Source organism: Triticum dicoccoides, chromosome 1B (assembly GCF_002162155.2).
Source record: "Triticum dicoccoides isolate Atlit2015 ecotype Zavitan chromosome 1B, WEW_v2.0, whole genome shotgun sequence".
Classification (NCBI taxonomy): Eukaryota; Viridiplantae; Streptophyta; class Magnoliopsida; order Poales; family Poaceae; genus Triticum; species Triticum dicoccoides.
The window spans coordinates 357,768,595-357,790,532 of NC_041381.1; positions in this window are offsets into that span (position 1 = coordinate 357,768,595).

A 21,938-nucleotide genomic window follows, 5' to 3' on the forward strand; every position below is an offset into this window, starting at 1 on the left:
CAAAAGATATAAGTGAAGTTCATGGAGCATTCTACAACCAATATCCAAGCTCAAAATATATAAGTGAAGCATACGAAGCATTCTATAAAACCATACTCATACGATTTAAGTGAAGCACAAAGAGCAATTCTATAAGACCATACTTAAAAGATATAATTGAAGCACATGAAGTATTCTATAAATCAATGAAGAGCTATCTCATACTAGCATGATTCTTAAAGAAAAAGAAAAACACAAAGGACACAAACAATGTGAACAAAACAAAAACCGAGGTATACCGATATTTGTTGAAGAAGAAAGATGGGATGCCAACCGGGGCATCCACAAGCTTAGATGCTTGAGTATCCTTTGAAATATTTACTTGGGGTGCCTTGGGCATCCCCAAGCTTGAACTCTTGTCTCTCTTTATTCTTCTCACATCGGTAACTCCTCGTTCTTCAAACACTTCATTCACAAAAACTTAAATAAAAACTTGTGAGATCCGTTAGTGTAATAAAGCAAACTACCACTTTAAGCTACTGTAATTAACTCAAACTTTGTTTATATTGGTATTAAACCTACTGTATTCCAACTTCTATATGGTTCATACCCTGCATACTAGCCATATATGCATCAAAATAAGCAAACAACACACGAAAAACAGAATCTGTTAAGAACATGACAGTCTGTAGTAATCTGGAAGTTTAGTAAATTCTGTAAATCCAAAAATTATGAAATAAATTTGAAAATTTGAAAAATTTGTACAGAAGTAATGTGCAAAAAGTTTCAGACCCATTTGACTTTCAAGTAAAAAATGTAAATTCATGCACTACAGCCAAAGTTTCTGTTTTTGTTCTGCACATAGTAAACAAGCAATCTAATCATCCTACAACCAAAGCTTGGCACATTATTTTTATGATACAAAGGATATATACAAGGGGATAATTATTTACAGAGAAACTTCCATGAAAAATTCTACATTGTTTCCATGAGCATGAACACAAGTGCTCAAGGTCGACCCTCACTTCTTCAATGCATAACTTTCCAATCACTTCTCTTTTTGAAAAACTTTTTTTAGGCATGAGAGGCAAGTAAATATTTTTGGTATTTTCATTCTTTTTAATTTTTTTGTATGTTTCACCCACAACTAAACAGAAACAAAAATGAAAAACAAAATCTACTTAGTGAAGAAAGCAAACAAGCACACACGAGAATATCAACCCCACGCTATTGCTCCCCGGCAACGGCGCCAGAAAAGAGCTTGATAATCCCCAAGTGCAGGGAATCATCGTAGCAATTCCCAAAGGTGGAAGTGATAAGTATGGAGTGTCGAACCCACAAGGAGCTAAAGGTAAGATCAATATTCTCTCAAGCCCTATCTGCCACTGAAACGACTCTACGTGCACCGAACGTTTGCTTCCAACTAGAAACAAGAAATAAAACTGTGTTGTGGGTATGAAGAGGATAACTTTGTATGACATGAGAGAGCTAAAATATAAAAGTAGGTGCTGTTATAATAAAGTTAGAATATATTACTAAATAATATAAATAGCGAGTGTGGAATAATGGTGGATCGGTGTGCGGAATTGTCCTAAGCAATTGTTAACACGATCAATAGTCGTCATTGCAATTTCATATGAGGGAGAGGCATAAAATAACATACTTTTCCTACACAGATCGTATGCTCTTATGATTGGAACTCTAGCAAGAATCCACAAATACTAGAAATTCATTAAGGTAAAACCCAACGATAGCATTAAAGCATCAAGTCCCCTTTTATCCCATATGCAACAACCCCCTTACTCGGGTTTAAGCTTCTGTCACTCTAGCAACCCACTATAAGCGAATCATGAACGTATTGCAACACCCTACAGCGGGAATCCCTCACGCTTGCGCGACACGGAGGGCACCATAGGACAGCACCAAGATAAAACATACAACTCGTACCAGTCTAGATCATCAATCAACTCAAAGACAAAAGATATCTACTCAAAACATCATAAGATGGCAACACATCACTGGATCATAATATGTAGCATAAAGCACCATGTTCGAGTAGGGATTACAGCGGGGTGCGGGAGAGTGGACCGCGTAAAAGAGATGAGGATGGTGATGATGGTGGTGATGTTGATAAAGACGATCACCGCGGCGATGATTCCCCTCTCGATGGCACTCCGGTGCCACCAAGAGAGAGGAGGAGAGGTTCTCCCCCTTGTCCTTCCTCCTCCATGGCTTTCCCCCTCTGGTCCTTGGCCTTCATGGAGATGATGGCCCCTCCGAGATCCTCCTCCATGGCCTCCGGTGATGATGTCCTGCTCTGGCAGGGTGCCGGAGAGGGCCTAGATTGATTTCTCGTGGCTACAGAGGCTTGCGACGGCGGAACTTCTGATCTAGGTTAATTCCCGAAAGTTTCAGTATTTATAGGAATTTTTGGTGTTGGTTTCACGTCAAGGGGGCCTCCGGGCTGTCCACGAGAGAGGGGACCGCGCCCTAGGGGGGCGCCCCCCTGTCTCGTGGGCAGCCCCGGACTCCCCTGGCCCAACTCCGATGCTCCGTGGTCTTCTTTTGGTCCAGAAAAAATCCTCAAAAATTGGCACGTCAATTGGACTCCGTTTGGTATCCCTTTTCTGTAAAATACAAAAACAAGGAGAAAACAGAAACTGGCACTGGGCTCTAGGTCAATATGTTAGTCCCAAAAATCATATAAAATGACATATAAACGCTTATAAAACATCATAGATGGATAGTATAATAGCATGAATACTTCATAAATTATAGATACGTTGGAGACGTATCATGTGGCAACATGCAGCTTCCAGGCCAACTCAGCCCACGCCTGCGTGGCGGCATGCAGATCTTCGTGGAGGCTCCACCACCACGCCACCTCAGCTGCTTGCCTGCCTACATGGCACCGCATGCATCGCTAGCCAGGGCGCGTGTCGAAGCGAGGAGGAGCGGCGAAGGACGGGACGGGCCTCGCTCCCGTCCCCGATAAAGCGGAGGGACACCTAAGCTACGCATTAAATGCGTCTTGTCCTGTAGTACGAGTGATAAGCTCATAGCACTGTAGGCCTTTCCACCTCCTGTGTGCCACTGTGGCAGCCCCTTCTGCCTATAAAAGGAGGCCCATGGCTTAGTGGAAAAGGATTCAGCTCTTTCAAACCACACAGCGCCCGTAGCTAGTTCTAGAGCTCAAGAACATGCAATACATCCACCAAGCAGTATTAGAGTTTTACGCATCTTCGTGGCCCGAACCTGGGTAAATGATCTTTGTGCTAATTACTAATCCTGCTCTTCTCACAAGCTCGCGCCCCGCAGCCGTAGTAGGGATTCTTGTGATCCCATAGGTGTTGTTTCCCGTTGACATCTTTGGCGCGCCATGTAGGGGCGCGATTGTGAGAATCTGGTCTAGTAGTTGGCCTAGCTGTTCTTCACTACCATGGCTCCTAAGAAGAACACGACCACGACGATCGGTTCATCCGGAACCGGACTGCCAGTACCGATGCAGACCAGTAGCGGGCCAGTCGCGGAGAGAACCCATGGCGCGGCCCGCGAACATCCACATCACCCTTGCAGTCCAGGCCTGGTGAGCGGCGCCGTTCGTACACCGGGCGATGAGCCACGCGTCGCGGGCTCCAAAGACGGAGTCGGGGCCCCTGCAGGCGGCGCGGGGCCCTCCAGGGGCGCCGCCGTGCCGCCAGACGGCGGCGCGGCAGCCTCCAAGACGCCAACACCGGCGCCCACGGCGTGCTCTTCTCAGGTCATGCGCGATGAGCAGCGTCGCCCTGCGGGTGACCCTGGGCGCCGCCCTGGGAAGAGTCCCATGCGCCCATCACACAATGAGGAGGGCCATCATGCGCGCCGAGGTGCTAACGGAGGTGGCGAACGGCTACGAGGCCGTGATGGGGCTCCTTCTAACGCGGTTAGAAGTCGAGGCGCATCACGGTCCACACAGCTTTCGCCGCTGCCCACGCCAGCAGAAGCCCTAGCATGCGCGCAACTGCTCCTTGATTTTCCTCCTGTTGTGGAGAAGCTTGACGAATGGAGGGCCACTGTCCGGAGCCTCGTCGGCATCGCTAACAACGATGAGTTGCAGCCGGTGGGACCGTAGGCCATCGCTCCGTCGAGCTACCGCACGCCAGCGGAGGCTGGGCCGGAGGCGATGCGGCCACGGTGCACTCCCCTCCTCCATCCCGGCCACCGCGGGTGTCGGTCCGTCGCGACGACGCCCGTGATGATATCTCCATAGCGTCGTCCGACCCGCGAACCCACTGCGACCAATGCCAAATTCTTCGGGAGCGAGTTCATGAAGACGCTCGAACCACCATCGAGCGCCAGCGTGACGCGCGCCACCAGTCGGACAGGCGGGCAGGGCCTACTACGGACCACCCAGCACCGGGAGGCTACGATGGCCTACCCTACGAGGTGGGTTGTCCGGCCTTCACCCGTGAGCTGCGGCAGTTCCAATGGCCCTCCCACTGCACGTTCAAGCCCGACCTTGGCGAGAAGTACAACGACAAGACTCACCCGTCAGAGTTTCTCAGCATCTACAACATTGCGATGCAAGCTGCCGGGGCTCGCAACGATAAGGTGCTTGCCAACTATTTTTCGTTGGCACTCAAGCCCAATGTTATGTCATGGTTGATGCACTTGCCAGTGGACTCCATTTATTTTTGGGCGGATCTGTGTCATGAGTTTGTTGGAGCCTTTACGGGAGGCCACCAAGCTCATGGTCAGGCGAGTGATTTGCATATCATCCCCCAGAAGGAAGGAGAAAACTTGCGCAAGTACATCCAAAGGTTCAGCTGAGTGCAGTACAACATCCCCAACGTTCATCCTGCCACTGTGATCAGTGCATTCCATCAGAATGTGCGCAATCGTAAGATGCGTGAGGAGCTGGCGATGAACAAGGTCAGGGATGTGGCCGAACTTTATGTTCTGGCCGATCGATGCGCTCGTGCTGAAGAAGGAAGGAAGTACCCCAGCGAAGACACCGGCGCGGAAACCGACTCCACGGATGATGCTGCCACCCCGGCGAAGAAGGGCTGGCGCCATAACAGAAAGCGCAAGGGCAAGACCGTGCTTGCCGTTGAGGGGTCCGACGACACCGGCGCCACCAAGAAACCCAAGGCAAGTGACCCCGGCAAGGAGGTTGCCGGGTGTGCCGCCTGCCGGGCCTTGGCGGCTGCCGATAAGCCAGGGGGCTTCGACAAGCAGTATTGCAAGATCCATCGCACCAAGGGCCACAATCTCTAGAACTGCCAGCAGGTGGAGCTACTCGCTGAGAAGCAGAGAGAGAGTATGAGCGGCGGGACAAGGAGAAGGGCCAAGAGGGTGCCGAGGGATCCGGTAAGAAGCGTGGCGGCCAAGGAGGCCGCCGCAGCAAAGATAATCAGCAGGAGAGGCCCACCCGGGGCCGCGACAAGAAGCAGGAAGACGATGATCATGACGAGGACGATGAGTCCGGCGACCACGAGTACCAAAAAGCCACGGAGGCCATGTGCGTCGATGGTGGCGCCTTGCTGCATACATCCCACCGCCAGCTCAAGCAGTGGGCGCGTGAGATCACATCGGTGGAGTAGTCGCTCGATGCACGGAAGCCGCTGAGGTGGTCCAGCACGCCTATCATCTTCGACACCGAGGACCACCCTGACCGCACTACTGCGGTCGGGTGCTTGCCATTGTTGGTCGCACCAACAATCCGCAACCTCAAGGTGACGAAGATGCTAGTTGACGGTGGGGCCGGTCTGAACTTGATCTCGCCTGTTGTGATCAAGAGGCTGCATATCCCTGATGGAGACCTCGAGGAGACAGGTGTCGGTGTGAAAACCGGCGGATCTTGGGTAGGGGGTCCCGAACTATGCGTCTAAGGCTATTGGTAACAGGAGGCAGGGGACACGATGTTTTACCCATGTTTGGGCCCTCTCAATGGAGGTAATACCCTACTTCCTGCTTGATTGATCTTGATGATATGAGTATTACAAGAGTTGATCTACCACGAGATCATAGAGGCTAAACCCTAGAAGCTAGCCTATGATTATGATTGTTGTTGTCCTACGGACTAAACCCTCTGGTTTATATAGACACCGGAGGGGGCTAGGGTTACACAGAGCTGGTTACTGAGAAGGAAATCTGCATATCCGAATTGCCAAGCTTGCCTTCCACGCAAAGGAGAGTCCCACCCGGACACGGGACGAAGTCTTCAATCTTGTATCTTCATAACCCAACAGTCCAGCCAAAGTATATAGTCTGGCTGTTCGAGGACCCCTTAGTCCAGGACTCCCTTAGTAGCCCCTGAACCAGGCTTCAATGACGATGAGTCCGGCGCGCAGATTGTCTTCGGCATTGCAAGGCGGGTTCCTTCTCCGTATACTCCATAGAAGATTTTGAACACGGGAATCGTGTCCGGCTTTGCAAAACAAATTCCACATACCACCGTAGAGAGTACAATATTCCACAAATCTAACCTGCTGACAACTTTTTATGACATCACGCCATGGTCCGGTCATTATTCGAACCGTTTTTCACAACCAGCTACTGCATGTAATGCGAGGCAGTTTCCTTGACACGTCTTCTCGAAGTAGAGATCGTGTCCCCTTATCACGGGATTCTCATTAATACGGGTATGGGTAACCCAACCGCGCCATCAATTGTGGAGCTTGGAGAATAAGCGATTTTAACGGGCAAGCGGGGAGGCACAGGATCCCTGCTTCCTTTATAAGGGGATAAGAACTCCCTCTTTCACCCACGCCTTCTTCCCATGCGCATCCGTCCCTTCTTGCTCAAGCCCTAGCGCTGAAGCGTCCGCCTTCTCCATCAAAAAGGTTTCCCAAAAATGTCCGGATCCGAAGCAGGAGGCAAGTGGATGGCCTCTACCGTCCGGGAGAAGGATATTAAAAAGCTTCGGGGGGGGGGGGCAGGGTATTTGGCCAAGAGAATCAGCCACCATCTTCCAACGGCGGGACAAATCGTCCCCACCCCGGAACCCCATGAGAGGGTGGTATTTCTCCCTCATTTTGTCTGCGGGCTAGGGTTTCCCCTCTACCCATTCGTTCGCGGCATCATGCACTATTATTGGATTGATTTTCATGATCTATCTCCCAATTCTTTTCTCAATATCTCGACATTCATCATCGTATGCGAGGCCTTTCTCTGTGTCCCGCCGCACTTTGGCTTATGGCTGAAGGTTTTTAATGTGAAGCCCAAGGTAGTGAGCGGCGAGCATGCCTAATGTGGAGGTGCCATGGTGAGCAAGATGCCCAACGTCACATGGCCAACATGTGCTTTCAATGATTCCGTCAAGGAGTGGCAGCAGCAGTGGTTCTACATCACCGAGCCAGATGGCAAGGAATGGGCCACCACCCCAGAGTTTAGATCCGGCACCCCCCTGTGGCTTACGTCCTGGCCCAAGAAGGGCCTGAACTGGGCTTCGTCTGACGAGCTATCGGAGCTCCATACGCGTGTCCAAGACATGGAAGAAAAGGACATCAAGCTCGTCAATGTAGTCCAGGTGATGTTAGTTTGCCGGATTCTACCTTGTCAACACCGGGCTTGCAATCTATGGGAGTTTGACCCGGCCAAGCACCAGACCTTGTCAGAGCTCTTTGGTTCTTCGCATAAGGACATCTGGAAGGTGCTTTTCAAGTCTGGCAAATCATGGCCGGACTCCGCCGAGGACCGCGGGTACCAACTGTCCCGCCCGACAAGTTCGGTAAGTGATCGTTTGTTGACAGTCCGTATGTTTCATTCACATATTCTTTAAGAAAATGCCTGAAGTGTTTCCCCCAAATTTCCTAGGGCTGGGCGAAGAAGGCAGGGCGGATCTACTGTCCGGCCCCGCTGCCAGAAGAACCCCCCGGCCCACTTTTGACAAAGATGCTGGTCCCGGGGCCTTACAAGGCACCGATGAAGAAGGCCGGAAAGGAGGCCAAGAAGACCAGGGGCGGCCTCCGTCGCCGCGGCGCTTCGGACGCAAGACCCGAAGATTCCAATGCCCATTCTTCCTCCGAAGAGGATGAGGAGGAGGAAGGAGACGAATCCCCCGCGGGGGGAAGAAAGAAAAGGAAGGCCTCCACATCCTTGGAAGCCGATCCACCTAAGAGGGGGAAAACTCCTCTACAAGAGGAGTCCACCGGCGCCACCAATAGCAGCCCAGAGTGGGATCCCAGGGCCGAGCCCCTCATGAACTCGTGAGTATAAAATCCGAACACACTCATGCATCCAGACTCGTCATGGCATGACATTCTAATCTGAGCCGTGCTTTTTTTTCAGTCCAGCGAAGCCCCGCGCCAAACGATCCTCGTCAGAAGATCTGCTGGGTTCGGATGTGATGGACAGTGGAACACCCCCGAAGGCCTCCTCCTCCAAACATATGAATGAAACCGAGGTTTTGTCCCAGAAGGACCCAGGCCAGGGAGGAGGGGAAAATGTCACAAAGGTGGCGCTAGGAGGCCATACTTCAGGGGCTGGACACATGGGAGAGAGAGCTCCCGTGGGCGTCGACGACGGGGGTCATCTTGAATCCGGCCCCCAGCCGGACACGATTCTAGAGACCCATAAGGTCCCCGAGTCAGACAGACGGCCTCCGTCAACTGGAGGAGGTATGCCTGCTCCACCGGCCGCCTCTGTCCAACCAGACGTGCCAGATACTTTATTGGCGGCGTTAAGGGTGCCTCCATCGTTGATGAACACCGTGCCCTCATGGGTGCGGTGATTGAGAAGATTCAGTTCGCTGAGAGTGGACTGAATGAATCCTGTATCAGCCTCATAAGAGACTTTGAGGTATGTTTTATGAGTTTTTGGGAGAGTGTCATGGTATAGATAGCAGCCCCTGATACACTATTCGGTGAAAGAAAGAACCGAATAGAGGATCACATTCATGCTCGCAGGAGACTCACTTGATGACATCTATCACTCTTTTTAATCAGCAGGCATCAGTGGCGACTGCCGCCTCTCAAGCTGCGGAAGTATCCGGACTGAGGCATAGTCTGGAGCGGGCCGAAGGAGAACTTGGCCAAGTGAAGAGACAGCTGGAGGATAATCAAGGTATGTAGAAACCTTGTTTATGTAGCACAAATGAAGAAGTGTGCATGATGAAAATATTTTTATAATGTGCTCTAGGAGCGACGATTGAAATTGAGGCTCTCAGGAAGGCTGTGGCCGAAGCCGAGAAGAAGGCAGCCGCAGAGCAGGCTCTTCGTGAGAAACATGAGGCCAGAGTTATTGAGGCTGAGCGAGAGCTTCAAGAGGCCGTGCAGAAATGCGAGACCTTGGAGCAGAGTTTAGCAGGGAAAGAATCTGAACTCTCCCAGGTTCGCCAAGCCGTAAGGCCCGGGGGGAGGCCCGAGGTGCCCTGAAGGAAATCCAGGAGGCGAGGAAGATTGCGGCTAGTAAGGATTTTTCTGTACAAAGCGAGTATTTGAAAGGAGAAAATCAAGTTGAGAGTTTAAATTTTGATTTCTCCAGGGGTATTTGCGGAGCTGCCACGCAGCATATCTGACGCTGCCCAGTTCTACCGAGCCGAAGAGAGGAATACTGCGGATAAACTCTTCTAGATGCAGTATCTGACGCCGAATTATCCGGTGCCGTTTTCCAATCAGCTTAAACAGCTGGTCGAACTGCACAAGGCGGCCGAGCTAGCCATGAAGGATTTGATTATCCGCCTGTGGCGTGCCGAGCCGATTCCAGGCAGTTACTTCAGGCTCGTAAAGCGGATTGCGAGTGCCTGCCCTCGACTCGAAGTCATCAAGCGGTCAGTCTGCATAGAAGGTGCGCGAATGGCCTTCGCCCACGCAAAGGTGCATTGGGGGAAGATGGATGCAGAAAAGCTAATGACCGAGGGACCGCCGGAGGGGAAAGAGCACCGCAAGCCCGAACTGTATTATGAAGGTGTCTTGAAAGGGGGCCGCCTTGTGGCGGAGCAATGCACCAAGGACATTATATTTCCGTGAATATGGTCATGTTTTTCCTTTGTAATATTTGAACAAGGTCATTATTTATTGCTTGTCGTATGAAAGTTTTTCCTCCTGTGCTGCCGTTTTATATAATAATCTTGAGAGTCGGCCAGTCGTCGGCTTCCGCCCCCACGTAGTGAGTACGGGGGTGTTCGGGATAAACCTGAGCACTCTTTATCCCAGTTTTGGGTCCCTAAAGGAGGTGTTCAGCACAGCGAACCAGGCGATCGGACTATAGGGCTTTATCGCTCTCACTTAGCCATAGGAGTTTTTTCGAGGAAGGTAGGCGCAGCCCCTGGTGTTCGGAAGACCGCACGAGGGGCTCTATAAGCGCCTGATCGGAAAAGGCTGATCCGTCGCATGATGCATTGGTTATGGCATTATGCGGAAGAAATCCTTAAAGATTTTAGAACCTCTCGAACAGCTCACCAGCTCTCGCTACATCATGACAGTCAGTTTTCGCCTTTCTCTACTGAGGTGCTCGTCTGGAAGAACCGGGACACAATCGCAGTAGTTCTCCCAGTGCTACCTTAGCCGATATAGTGGAACGTAAGGTACCAAAACATAAGAGCCGGGCAAACCCAACTATTGACCCAAGACATGATTCGGAGCTGATGCATATAATGCTATAAGTTCGGGGTGCCGAACTACCGTGAAGGTGTTCGGACTTTTTTGCCATAGTATGGGCATGATGAAGCCCGTCGCATATTAAGGCATATAGCGATAAGCAGCCGCCTTTTAATAAAAGAGTTTTAAATAAGAAATAACAGTAGATGAGCATCACATAAATCCACATGTTGTATTTGAATGATACGTCAATGCATACAAGTACAAATGATGTGAATAAAGTAAATATGATTGCGGAACCTACTGATACCAAGCATGGGGAAGTTGTGTTCGGACCCGGGGTGTAGTCGGATGATCATAGAGGGGAATATCTAGAGATTCCCTTACGCGCTCGAACTGTTCCCACGGCACCCATCCTGGCCTACGTAAGGGTGAATCTACAAAGAAAATGCAAGAAATGCTTTGGCGCCACAGAGCGGTTGAGCCGCAGTATGTGGCTTATATTATATTTTTCCGGAGTGTTTTTAATTAAGCTCCGGGCGAGCCGGGCCATCCTACCGCGCAGTAGTTCAGACTCGTTTGGCGGTGTCCGGGAGCTTGGCCGTCGACTCGAGGTTCGGCTGGAAGGTGACATCCGTTGCTCTTGCTGTTAAAGCAGTAGTAGACTCTTCGGCAGTGAGGGGGAGTTCAGATCTGCCATTAACCGTGATGATGTCGTGCGGACCGGGCATCTTTAATTTACGGTAGGCATAGTGTGGCACCGCGTTGAACCGAGCGAACGCGGTTTGTCCGAGCAGTGCCTGATGGTCACTTCGAAACGGAATGATGTGGAAGACTAAATCTTCAGTACGGTGATTGTTTGGAGATCCGAAGACTACTTCTAGTGTGATTGAGCCCGTGCAGCAGGCCTCTGCCCCTGGTATGACACATTCAAAAGTGGTTTTGTGGGCTTGATCCTTGAGGGGTTGCTGCCCATTTTGTGCACTGTATCCTGGTATAGCAAGTTCAGGCTGCTACCTCCATCCATAAGGACTCATGTGAGGTGGAATCCGTCAATGATAGGGTTGAGGACTAGTGCGGCCGAACCGCTATGACGGATACTGGTAGGATGGTCCCTGCGATCAAAAGTGACCAGGCAAGAGGACCATGGGTTAAACTTTGGGTCGATTGTATAGACCTCCCTTAGTGCACGTTTCCACTTGGGAATGTGGCTTGCGCATATCATATTCACCGTTTTCACCTGGGGAGGGAATTTCTTCTGTCCTCCTGTATTCGGTGATCGGGGCTCTTCGTCATCATTGTCGCTTTGAGACCCCTTCCCCTTGTTTTCGGCATCTGACCTGCCGGTTTGTCTGAAGACCTAGCATTCTCTATTGGTGTGGTTGGCTGGTGTTCCTGGGGTGCCATGAATTTGGCATGGACAGTCGAGTATGCGGTACAAACTGGACGGGCCTGAATTGTTTTTGTTGAATGGCTTCTTCCGCTGACCGGACTTGGAGCCACTGAATCCGGCATTGACTGACGTGTCTTCGACACTATCACCGTTTTTGCGGTGCTTGTGTTTGTTGTGCCGTGGTTTGCCGTTGCTATCCTTGGCTTTCAATGTGCCAGGATTGCTTGTTGTGTTGTTACTACGAGCCAACCAACTATCCTCGCCCGCGCAGAAGCGGGTCATGAGTGTTGTGAGGGTTGCCATGGACTTTGGCTATTCTTGGCCGAGATGTCAGGAAAGCCACTCGTCACGGATGTTATGCTTGAAGGCCGCTAGGGCTTCAGCATCCAGACAGTCGACAATTTGTTCTTTTTGGTTAGGAACCGAGTCCAAAATTTCCTGGCTGACTCTCCGGGCTGTTGGGTTATGTGACCTAGATCATCAGCATCCGGTGGCCGCACATAAGTGCCCTGGAAGTTATCAAGGAATGCGTCTACCAGGTTCTCCCAACTCCCGATGGAGTTTGCCGGCAAGCTATTCAGCCAATGCCGAGCCGGTCCCTTGAGTTTTAGTGTGAGGTACTTGATAGCGTGTAGATCATCTCCGCAGGCCATGTGAATATGGAGGAAAAAAAATCTTCTATCCATACCGCGGGGTCTGTGGTACCGTCGTATGATTCAATGTTCACGGGTTTAAACCCTTCTGGAAATTCATGATCCATTACTTCATCAGTGAAGCATAGGGGATGTACGGCGCCTCTGTGCCGGGCTTCATTGTGTTCCGCCCGGCTGGATTTGTTAGTGTGTCCAGCATGACGATCCTCGTCACGTGTTGGGGCATGCCCCCTTGATCTGTAGATCGATCTTGGCTGTCCTGCTTTGTTTTTCAATACATCTTGCAGGTCCTTCGTGTAGCCCCGGGCCTTAGTATTACCGTTTGATTGGCGACGGGGTGCGGTCTGGACTTCGGGCTGGTATGCCGCTTTGTCGCGGCCACGGTGTGGCCGGTCAGCCGCATCATGCGCTGGTAGCGTGGGCTTTAAAGCCTCCTCCTCGAGTTGAGGTAGCAACCTACGTTTTGGGTAGCTTTTGCTAGGACGCTCGAGTCCATATTCCTCGGCAGCCAGGACCTCGGTCCATCTATCAGTTAGTAGATATTGATCGGCTTGAAGCCGTTGCTGCTTTTTCTTCAGGCTTTTTGCAGTGGCTATAAGCCGGCGCTTGAAGCGTTCCTGCTCGACGGGATCCTCTGGCACGATGAATTCTTTGTCGCCAAGGCTCTCTTAGTCTTTGGAGAGAGGCATATAATTATCGTCCTCTGATTCTCCATCTGTCGCCTGTTCCTTAGGGCTAGCTTGCCCATCCTCTTGCTCGGCCTGCTCGAAGCCTGGCTGGGCAGGATTGTTTTCATCTTCGGCACCATCCGGATTGTTATCTCTTCTGCCGGTATCGCTATTTTTGCTATAGCGGGGCTTGGAGCGGCGCCTATGACCCCGGTGCTTAGATTGCTTCTCCAAGGGGTTATCGTCCGTTGCCTCATCGCCATTGCCTTCTTTGGGGTGTCCACCATATATATATATATATATATATATATATATATATATATATATATATATATATTATGATGAAGTGGCTGACCAGCGCCCTATAGGCGGTGGTTCCTGTTCTTCTCCTGCATCGTCGTCCATACCGTCGATGTCTTCGAAGTTGAAGTCAAGCACGTCAGTTAAGTCGTTGACAGTGGCTATTAAGTGGGTGGTGGGTTGATACATCTCCAACGTATCTATAATTTTTGATTGCTCCATGCTACTTTATCTACTGTTTTAGGCAATATTGGGCTTTATTATCCACTTTTATATTATTTTTGGGACTAACCTATTAACCGCAGGCCCAGCCCAGATTTGCTGTTTTATGCCTATTTCAATGTTTCGAGGAAAAGGAATATCAGGTGGAGTCAAAACGGAATGAAATCAACTGGAGAAGTTAATTTTGGAAGGAAACCAATCTGATGGGCTTGGAGTGCACATCAGGGGAGTCCCGGGATGCCCACAAGGGTGGGGGGCGCGCCCCCTGTCCGCGCCACCTACCTCGTGAGCACACCGGAGGTCCACCGACGTACCCCCTGCACCCATATATACCTACGTACCCTAAAACTTGCAGAACAGAAGATAGATCGGGAGTTCCGCCGCCGCAAGCCTCTGTAGCCACCAAAAACCTCTCGAGAGCCCGTTCCGGCACCTTGCCGGAGGGGGATCCCATCACCGGTGGCCATCTTCATCATCCCGACGCTATCCATGACAAGGAGGGAGTAGTTCACTCTCGGGGCTGAGGGTATGTACCAGTAGCTATGTGTTTGATCTCTCTCCCTCGTGTTCTCTCTCATGTTCCCTCTATGGCACAATCTTGATGTATCCCGAGCTTTGCTATTGTAGTTGGATCTGATGATGTTTCTCCCCCTCTACTCTCTTGTGATGAATTGAGTTTCCCCTTTGAAGTTTTCTTATCGTATTGAGTCTTTATGAGAACACTTGATGTATGTCTTGCCGTGATTATCTGTGGTGACAATGGGATATCATGTGCCACTTGATGTATGTTTTGGTGATCAACTTGCGGGTTTCGTGACACTTGGGAACCTATGCATAGGGGTTGGCACACGTTCTTGACTCTCCGGTAGTAGCTTTGGGGCACTCTTTGAAGTACTTTTATGTTGGTTGGATGAATATGAGATTGTGTGATGCATATCGTATAATCATGCCCACGGATACTTGAGGTGAAAATGGAGTATCTAGGTGACATTAGGGTTTTGGTTGATTTGTGTCTTAAGGTGTTATTCTAGTACGAACTCTTTTATAGATTGATCCGGAAGAATAACTTTGAGGTGGTTTCGTACCCTACCATAATCTCTACGTTTGTTCTCCGCTATTAGTGGCTTTGGAGTGACTCTTTGTTGCATGTTGAGGGCTTGTTATATTATCTATCTATGTTATTATTGTTGAGAGAACTTGCACTAGTAAAAGTATGAACCCTAGGCCTTGTTTCTTATCATTGCAATACCGTTTATGCTCACTTTTATCACTCGTTACCTTGCTGTTTTTATTATTTCAGATTACAAATACCTTTATCTACCATCTATTTTGCACTTGTATCACCATCCCTTCGCCGAACTAGTGCACCTATAAAATTTACCATTGTATTGGGTGTGTTGGGGACACAAGAGACTCTTTGTTATTTGGTTGCAGGGTTGTTTGAGAGAGACCATCTTCATCCTACGCCTCCTACGGATTGATAAACCTTAGATCGTCCACTTGAGGGAAATTTGCTACTGTCCTACAAACCTGTGCACTTGCAGGCCCAACAACGTCTACAAGAAGAAGGTTGTGTAGTAGACATCAAGCTCTTTTCTGGCGCCGTTGCCGGGGAGGCTAGGTAAGTGAAGGTATATCTTTAGATCTTGCAATCGAATCTTTTTGTTTCTTGTTTTAGCACTAGTTAGTTTATAAAAGAAAACTACAAAAAAATGGAGTTAAGTTTGTCTCATACGCTTCATCTTTTTAATGTCTTTCATGAAAATGATGGGAAGGAAAATTGTGCCAAGTACTAGAAGAAGAATTACATAGAATGCTTTGCGTAAAATATGTGAATGATGAGAATGATTGCAATGTTGTTAGTATGAATTCCTTTAATATGCATGATGCTAATGATATGCAAAGCCACAAGCTTGGGGAAGCTATGCTTGATGAAGATGATATTTTTTGTCCCCCAAGTTTTGATGAGCAAATTTACTATGATGAAAGCATGCATCCTATCTATGATGATTATTGTGATGACACATACGCTTTAAAGAATAATGATAACCATGAAAATTGTCATCTTGATCTTAATTTTCAATCATATGATAGTTATTTTGTTGAGTTTGCTCCCACTACTATTGATGAGAAGAATTTTGCTTATGAGGAGAGTAGTAAATTTTCTATGCTAGTAGATCATGAAAAGAATGCTTTAGGTGCTGGTTATATTGTTGAATTCATTCATGATGCTACTGAAAATTATTATGAGGGAGGAGTATATGCTTGTAGGAATTGCTATAATGTCAAGTTTCCTCTCTATGTGCTTAAAATCTTGAAGTTATGCTTGTTTTACCTTCCTATGCAAGTTGATTATTGTTCCCATAAGTTGTTTGATCACAAAATCCCTATGCATAGGAAGTGGGTTAGACTTAAAAGTGCTAGTCATATGCTTCATGATGTGTAACGCCCCGGATCCGATGCGCCAGGTGTTCGCCAGTTATTCGCCGTCGTTGCCATGTCATTGCTTGCGTGTTGCATTTTGTCATGTCATCATCCGCATTTCATCTGCATGTTTTTCAAAACTTGCATCCGTTCGGGTTCCGTCGCTTCTCTCCGTTGTCCGTTCCGAGCCCTTTCACACTCGCACGCGCCCGCGGCACCTCCGAAATATTATTTTATAAGTGGCATAAAAATGTTCTCGGAATGGGTTGCAACTTGTCGTGCGGTCTTATTATAGTGTAGACAGACCGCCTGCCAAGTTTCGTCGCATTCGGGGTTCGTTTGACTGCCCAACCGTTAAATAAATAACCGCGATATAGCCGGTATATTCGTCGGACGTTTCGGCCTCCGAAACTGCCGCCGGGCCGCACCTCTCCTCTCTCTTCTCAGCCCAAGGCCTTCTAAACACAGCCCACTAACCCCTCCTAGGCCCAACCTAGTCCCCCCTTTTGTCCGGAGCCGTCCGATCGTGATCGAAGGGTCCGAAACGGAGCAAAACCCCCCAAACCCTAGCCACCTACCCTATATAATCAACCCCTAGTCCATTTTTGGACAAACCTAGATCCTTCCCCTGCCCATAGACCCTTCTCCTCGGATCAGCTGCAGCCAACCATCTCCACCTCGAAATCCATGCCCAGCCAGCACCCCGCGGCCACTTGTCGCGCCCCCATCGGCCAGCCCCGCCGCCGGCGACGCGCACAGCCAACCAGGCGTTGCCACGTCGCCTCGCAACCCTTCCTCCGCCGTGGCCCTCAGGGCCCAGATCCGGCCCGCTTCGGGCCGAACCGGGCCACGCCGCGCCCCCCGCGCCCGTTGGCGCCCAACCCCGCCGGCTCCCGAACCCCGCCGCCAGCCTCGCCGCTCAGGGCCTCCGCCTACCTTGCCGCTGCCCTGCGCCGGCATGCGCCACCGGAGCCACCGCCGACGACCACCTCCGCCAGGTCGCCGCCCCATTGCCCTCTTCCTCTCCTTCTCTCCACATGACCCGGCCCCTCTCTATCTCGTGCGCAGGAGCCCCGCCGCCCCTTGGAGCACATCGTCGACCGGAGCCGTCCCTGCCGCCGCCGCCACCGAGAATGGAGGGATCCGGTCGGGATCCGCCGGATCCGCCCCCTGTGCACCCGTTCCCGGCCTCCCCGCGCCTGCCCTCGCCGGAGGTGCTCCCCACCGCCGCCGCCATGTCCACTCGGGAGCGAGCAAAGGAGCCGCTCGCTCCCTGGTGCCCGTTGACCACGCCGCCGTGGGCCCCGCGAGCCGAGGCCCAGCCCAGATCCCTGCCAGCCTCCCCTAGGCCCAGTTGAGTAGGCCCAGCCCCGCCTCCCTTCGGCCCAAGGCCACGCTGGTGAGCCTCGCCTGGGCGTCTTTTAGCTAATCTGCGCTCACTCCGTTTTTTCCTGAAAAATGACTAAGTCCCTGATAATTTTGCATAATCATACCATGTTCGTTGCATCGTATCTCTGCATCCGTAGCTCCGTTTTGTGCGTGTAATATGTCAAATTGTTCGCCTTAACGAGTACTTCATTTCATTACATTGCACCATTTTCATTTGAGGTCATCTTGATGCCCGTAATGCTGTTGGAAGAGTGCATGTTGATGTTAATCTGCTGAAACTGTTATAACTTGCTCATTTGTCATTTTTGCCATGTTTGATGTGTGCATCCTATGAGGTTGATGTCTTCATGTGTTTTGATCTATGCCATGCCATGTTTCCAGGGGTGTATGCAATGTATTTTTGTGATCAATGTGGTGACTAGCACAAGCATGCAAACTAAGCTTCGTGATATTGCTGATTTTAGTCCCTGTTCTGCTGTTATTTTGATGCCATGTAAACTTGATGCTACAGAGAGATCCATGCATATTTTGAGATACTTCAGTAAGGGTATTTTGAACATATGGTTATTGCCTATCCATTCATGCCCTTGTTTGCAATTATGGAGTAGTCTAGCATGTCATTTTGGTGCTCTACTTTTGCTTCAAAATGTTTCCTGGCAGATTGTTTACATGCTATTCAATATGGCCAAGATTGCTATAGTTGATCCTTGCATGCTATGGACTTGTTCTTGCCTTGGTTTGTTACACAAACATGCCTTCTTGATGATGCTATGCTTATATTGTCATGCAATGACTTGTGGTGAGTGAATCGAGCTTGTTAAGTAGTGTACATGATGTTGCTGTTTTGCTAGACAGATTCTGTTATAGTTTGTTGCTATGTTAACATGCTTCTAGTAATCATTCTATGCATAATCTGGAGATGTTCTATAAACATGTTTTGATCTACATGTCTTGCTCTATCCATTCATGCCACTGGTTGCAATTATAGCCTGCTGGAACATGTTGTTATCTTGCTCTAAAGTTTGCTAAATGATGTTGCTGTCAGCCTGTTAACATTAAGTTCAATGTTTCCATGATTGTTTCCTAGTGATCCATGCACCCTATGAAGTTGCTCTTGCCATGATTAGCTTCATAAACATGCCGTCTTACTGTTGGTTGCCTTGCCATGCCATGTATTGCTCTGTGGTGAGTGGTTCAAGCTCACCAACATGCCTACTTATTGTTGTTCCTGCCATGTATGAATCTGTAATATAACTTGCCATGTTTACATGGGTGCCATTATATTTTCTGTGCCCTTTTGGCTCATGGTCAGTAAGGGAATTTTTATCTATGCAATTAGTAGATTCATTCCATGCCTTTGTTTGCCATGATACGTTCCTGTAACATATTGTTTGATATCTCTAAACATTGCAACCTGATGTTATTTCTGCTAAAGTCTGAAACTGTTATTATTTGCAATCTTACCATGTGTGTTTGAGCTTGTTCTATTGATTTCTGGAGATAGCTCAGTGTTCATGTTTTGTTATGCTTTACCAGTACTTCATGCCCATGCCTTTTGTTATCATGTTGGGGTGCTGTAGCTTATTGTTTTGATGCTTGCAAGATGCCTAGTTGCTGTTATGGACAGATTATTGTTATGACTTGTATAGTGTGTGTGTGTTGCACCGTTGCTCCGTTTTGAGTGTGCTCTATATGAAACTTGCTTGATTTTGCATGTAGTTTCATATTATCATGTTGCATCCTTGTTTTGAGGTGTTTGCTTGATGTTTGTATGCATTTTGCATCAATGCCATGTTTAACTTGTTTTGCTCATATCTTCTAGGCCGTAGCTCCGAATCTAATGAACTTCATATGTAACTTGACTAGAATCTCGTGTAGATCATCTTGGTGCATCTTAACTTGTTGTTTAACAACTTGAACATAAGGTTTATTCAGATCTGGACCAATTTCGAAATTTGCATATGAGGACTTACCGGAATTGTTATATGTTGTTCCCGGCCTCATTTAAACTTGCCTTGATGTGTTGTTCTTGTTTGCATCATCTCTTGCCATGAGTAGCTTCATGTAGCTTGGTCATGCATCATGCTTGTTGTGCATCATGTCTTGTCTATGTGTGGTGTGTTTACCATGTTGTGTGCTTCTTCTTGTTAGTTACTGTTTTTGTTGCGATCGTGAGGATGCGTTCGTCTACGTGTGGTTCGTCTTCGTGGCTTCTTCTTCTTCATGGACTCGTTATTATTCCTTGCGGGATTTTAGGCAAGATGACCGCTACCCTGGATCTCACTACTATCATTGCTATGCTAGTTGCTTCGTTCTATCGCTATGTTGCGCTACCTATTACCTGTTTATCAAGCCATCCCAAATTGCCATGAACCTCTAACCTTTGACACCTTTCCTATGCAAACCGTTGTTTGGCTATGTTACCGCTTTGCTCAGCCCCTCTTATAGCGTTGTTAGTTGCAGGTGAAGTTGAAGATTGCTCCATGGTGGACAGGGTTTATGTTGGGATATCACAATATCTCTTATATTATTAATGCATCTATATATTTTGTAAAGGGTGGAAGGCTCGGCCTTATGCCTGGTGTTTTGTTCCACTCTTGCCGCCCTAGTTTCCGTCATACCGGTGTTATGTTCCCGGATTTTGCGTTCCTAACGCGGTCGGGTGATTTATGGGACCCCCTGACAGTTCGCTTTGAATAAAACTTGTCCAGCATGGCCCAACCTTGGTTTTACCATTTGCCTCACCACCACCTACTTTTCCCTTGGGAGTCGCTCTCTCGAGGGTCATCTTTATTATAGCCCCCCCGGGCCAATGCTTGTCTAAGTGTTGGTCCAAACTAGAGCACCGTGCGGGACCATCCCTTGGCAACTTGGGTTACGTCGGTACCTGTACGCTTAGCTTATCCGGTGTTGCCCTGAGAACGAGATATGTGCAGCTCCTATCGGGATTGTCGGCGCATCGGGCGGTCTTGCTGGTCTTGTTTTACCATTGTCGAAATGTCTTGTAAACCGGGATTGCGAGACTGATCGGGCCTTCCTGGGAGAAGGAATATCCTTCGTTGATCGCGAGAGCTTATCATGGGCTAAGTTGGGACACCCCTGCAGGGTATAAACTTTTGAGAGCCATGCCCGCGGTTATGTGGCAGATGGGAATTTGTTAATGTCCGGTTGTAGATAACTTGACACCAGATCCGAATTAAAACGCATCAACCGCGTGTGTAGCCGTGATGGTCTCTTCTCGGCGGAGTCCGGGAAGTGAACACGGTTTCTGTGTTATGTTTGACGTAAGTAGGAGTTCAGGATCACCTCTTGATCATTGCTAGCTTGACGACCGTTCCTTTGTTTCTCTTCTCGCTCTCATTTGCGTATGTTAGCCACCATACTTGCTTAGTCGCTGCTGCAACCTCACCACTTTACCCCTTCCTTTCCCATTAAGCTTTGCTAGTCTTGATACCCATGGTAATGGGATTGCTGAGTCCTCGTGGCTCACAGATTACTACAACAACAGTTGCAGGTACAGGTTATGTGATGATCTTGACGCGAGCGCGATGTTTCCTTGTTTGGAGTTCTTCTTCTGTTTCTTCTTCGATCAGGGGATAGGTTCCAGGTCGGCAGCCTGGGCTAGCAGGGTGGGTGTCGTTTGAGCTTCTGTTTGTGTTTCATCCGTAGTCGGATGGTGCTCTTATGTATTGTGATGTTGTATTCGTGTGGCATTGTATGCCTCTTGTATGTATCCCTACCTATTATGTAATGTTGATGTAATGATATCCACCTTGCAAAAGCGTTTCAATATGCGGGTCTATCCTTGGTGGGACCTCCGAGTTCCTTTTGGATAGGGTCACATATTGAGCGTGATAAGTTGGTATCAGAGCCTTGAACGACCCTAGGAGCCCCCCTTGATTGATCGAGTAGTTCGGCCGTTGTTGAGTCTAGAAGAAAAACTGTTTTCGGAGTCTAGTTATATCGGAGAGTAGGAATTCTTTTTACTCCTCAGCCCCTTCGTCGCTCTGGTGAGGAATCTTGACATAGGTGTTTTGAACTACTCCTCTTCCCCTTCAAAATTTTCTTTAGGATCACGCGGTTAGTTTTTCGTTCGTTGGTTCTCAGCTCTTTTATCCGGTGCATTTCTCGTCAAGTTGACTCGAGCCTCTTCTTCCTCGCCAAGTTCAATCCTCAGTTGTTTTCTTTTCCCACCCGCCCTCCCTTTTTTCTTCTCGAAACCAGAGTCCGTAATCGAGTATCCTTCCTACTCGCGCGAAGTCTTTGCTTTCCTTCCTCAATGATTTCAACCGGTGTTTCCTCTTGAAGTTATTCATTGATTTTTTTCCCTTCCAAGTTGCCTTTGTTTTCCCGCCCTCCCACCCTCTTCTTCCCAGAGTTTGAGTCTGTT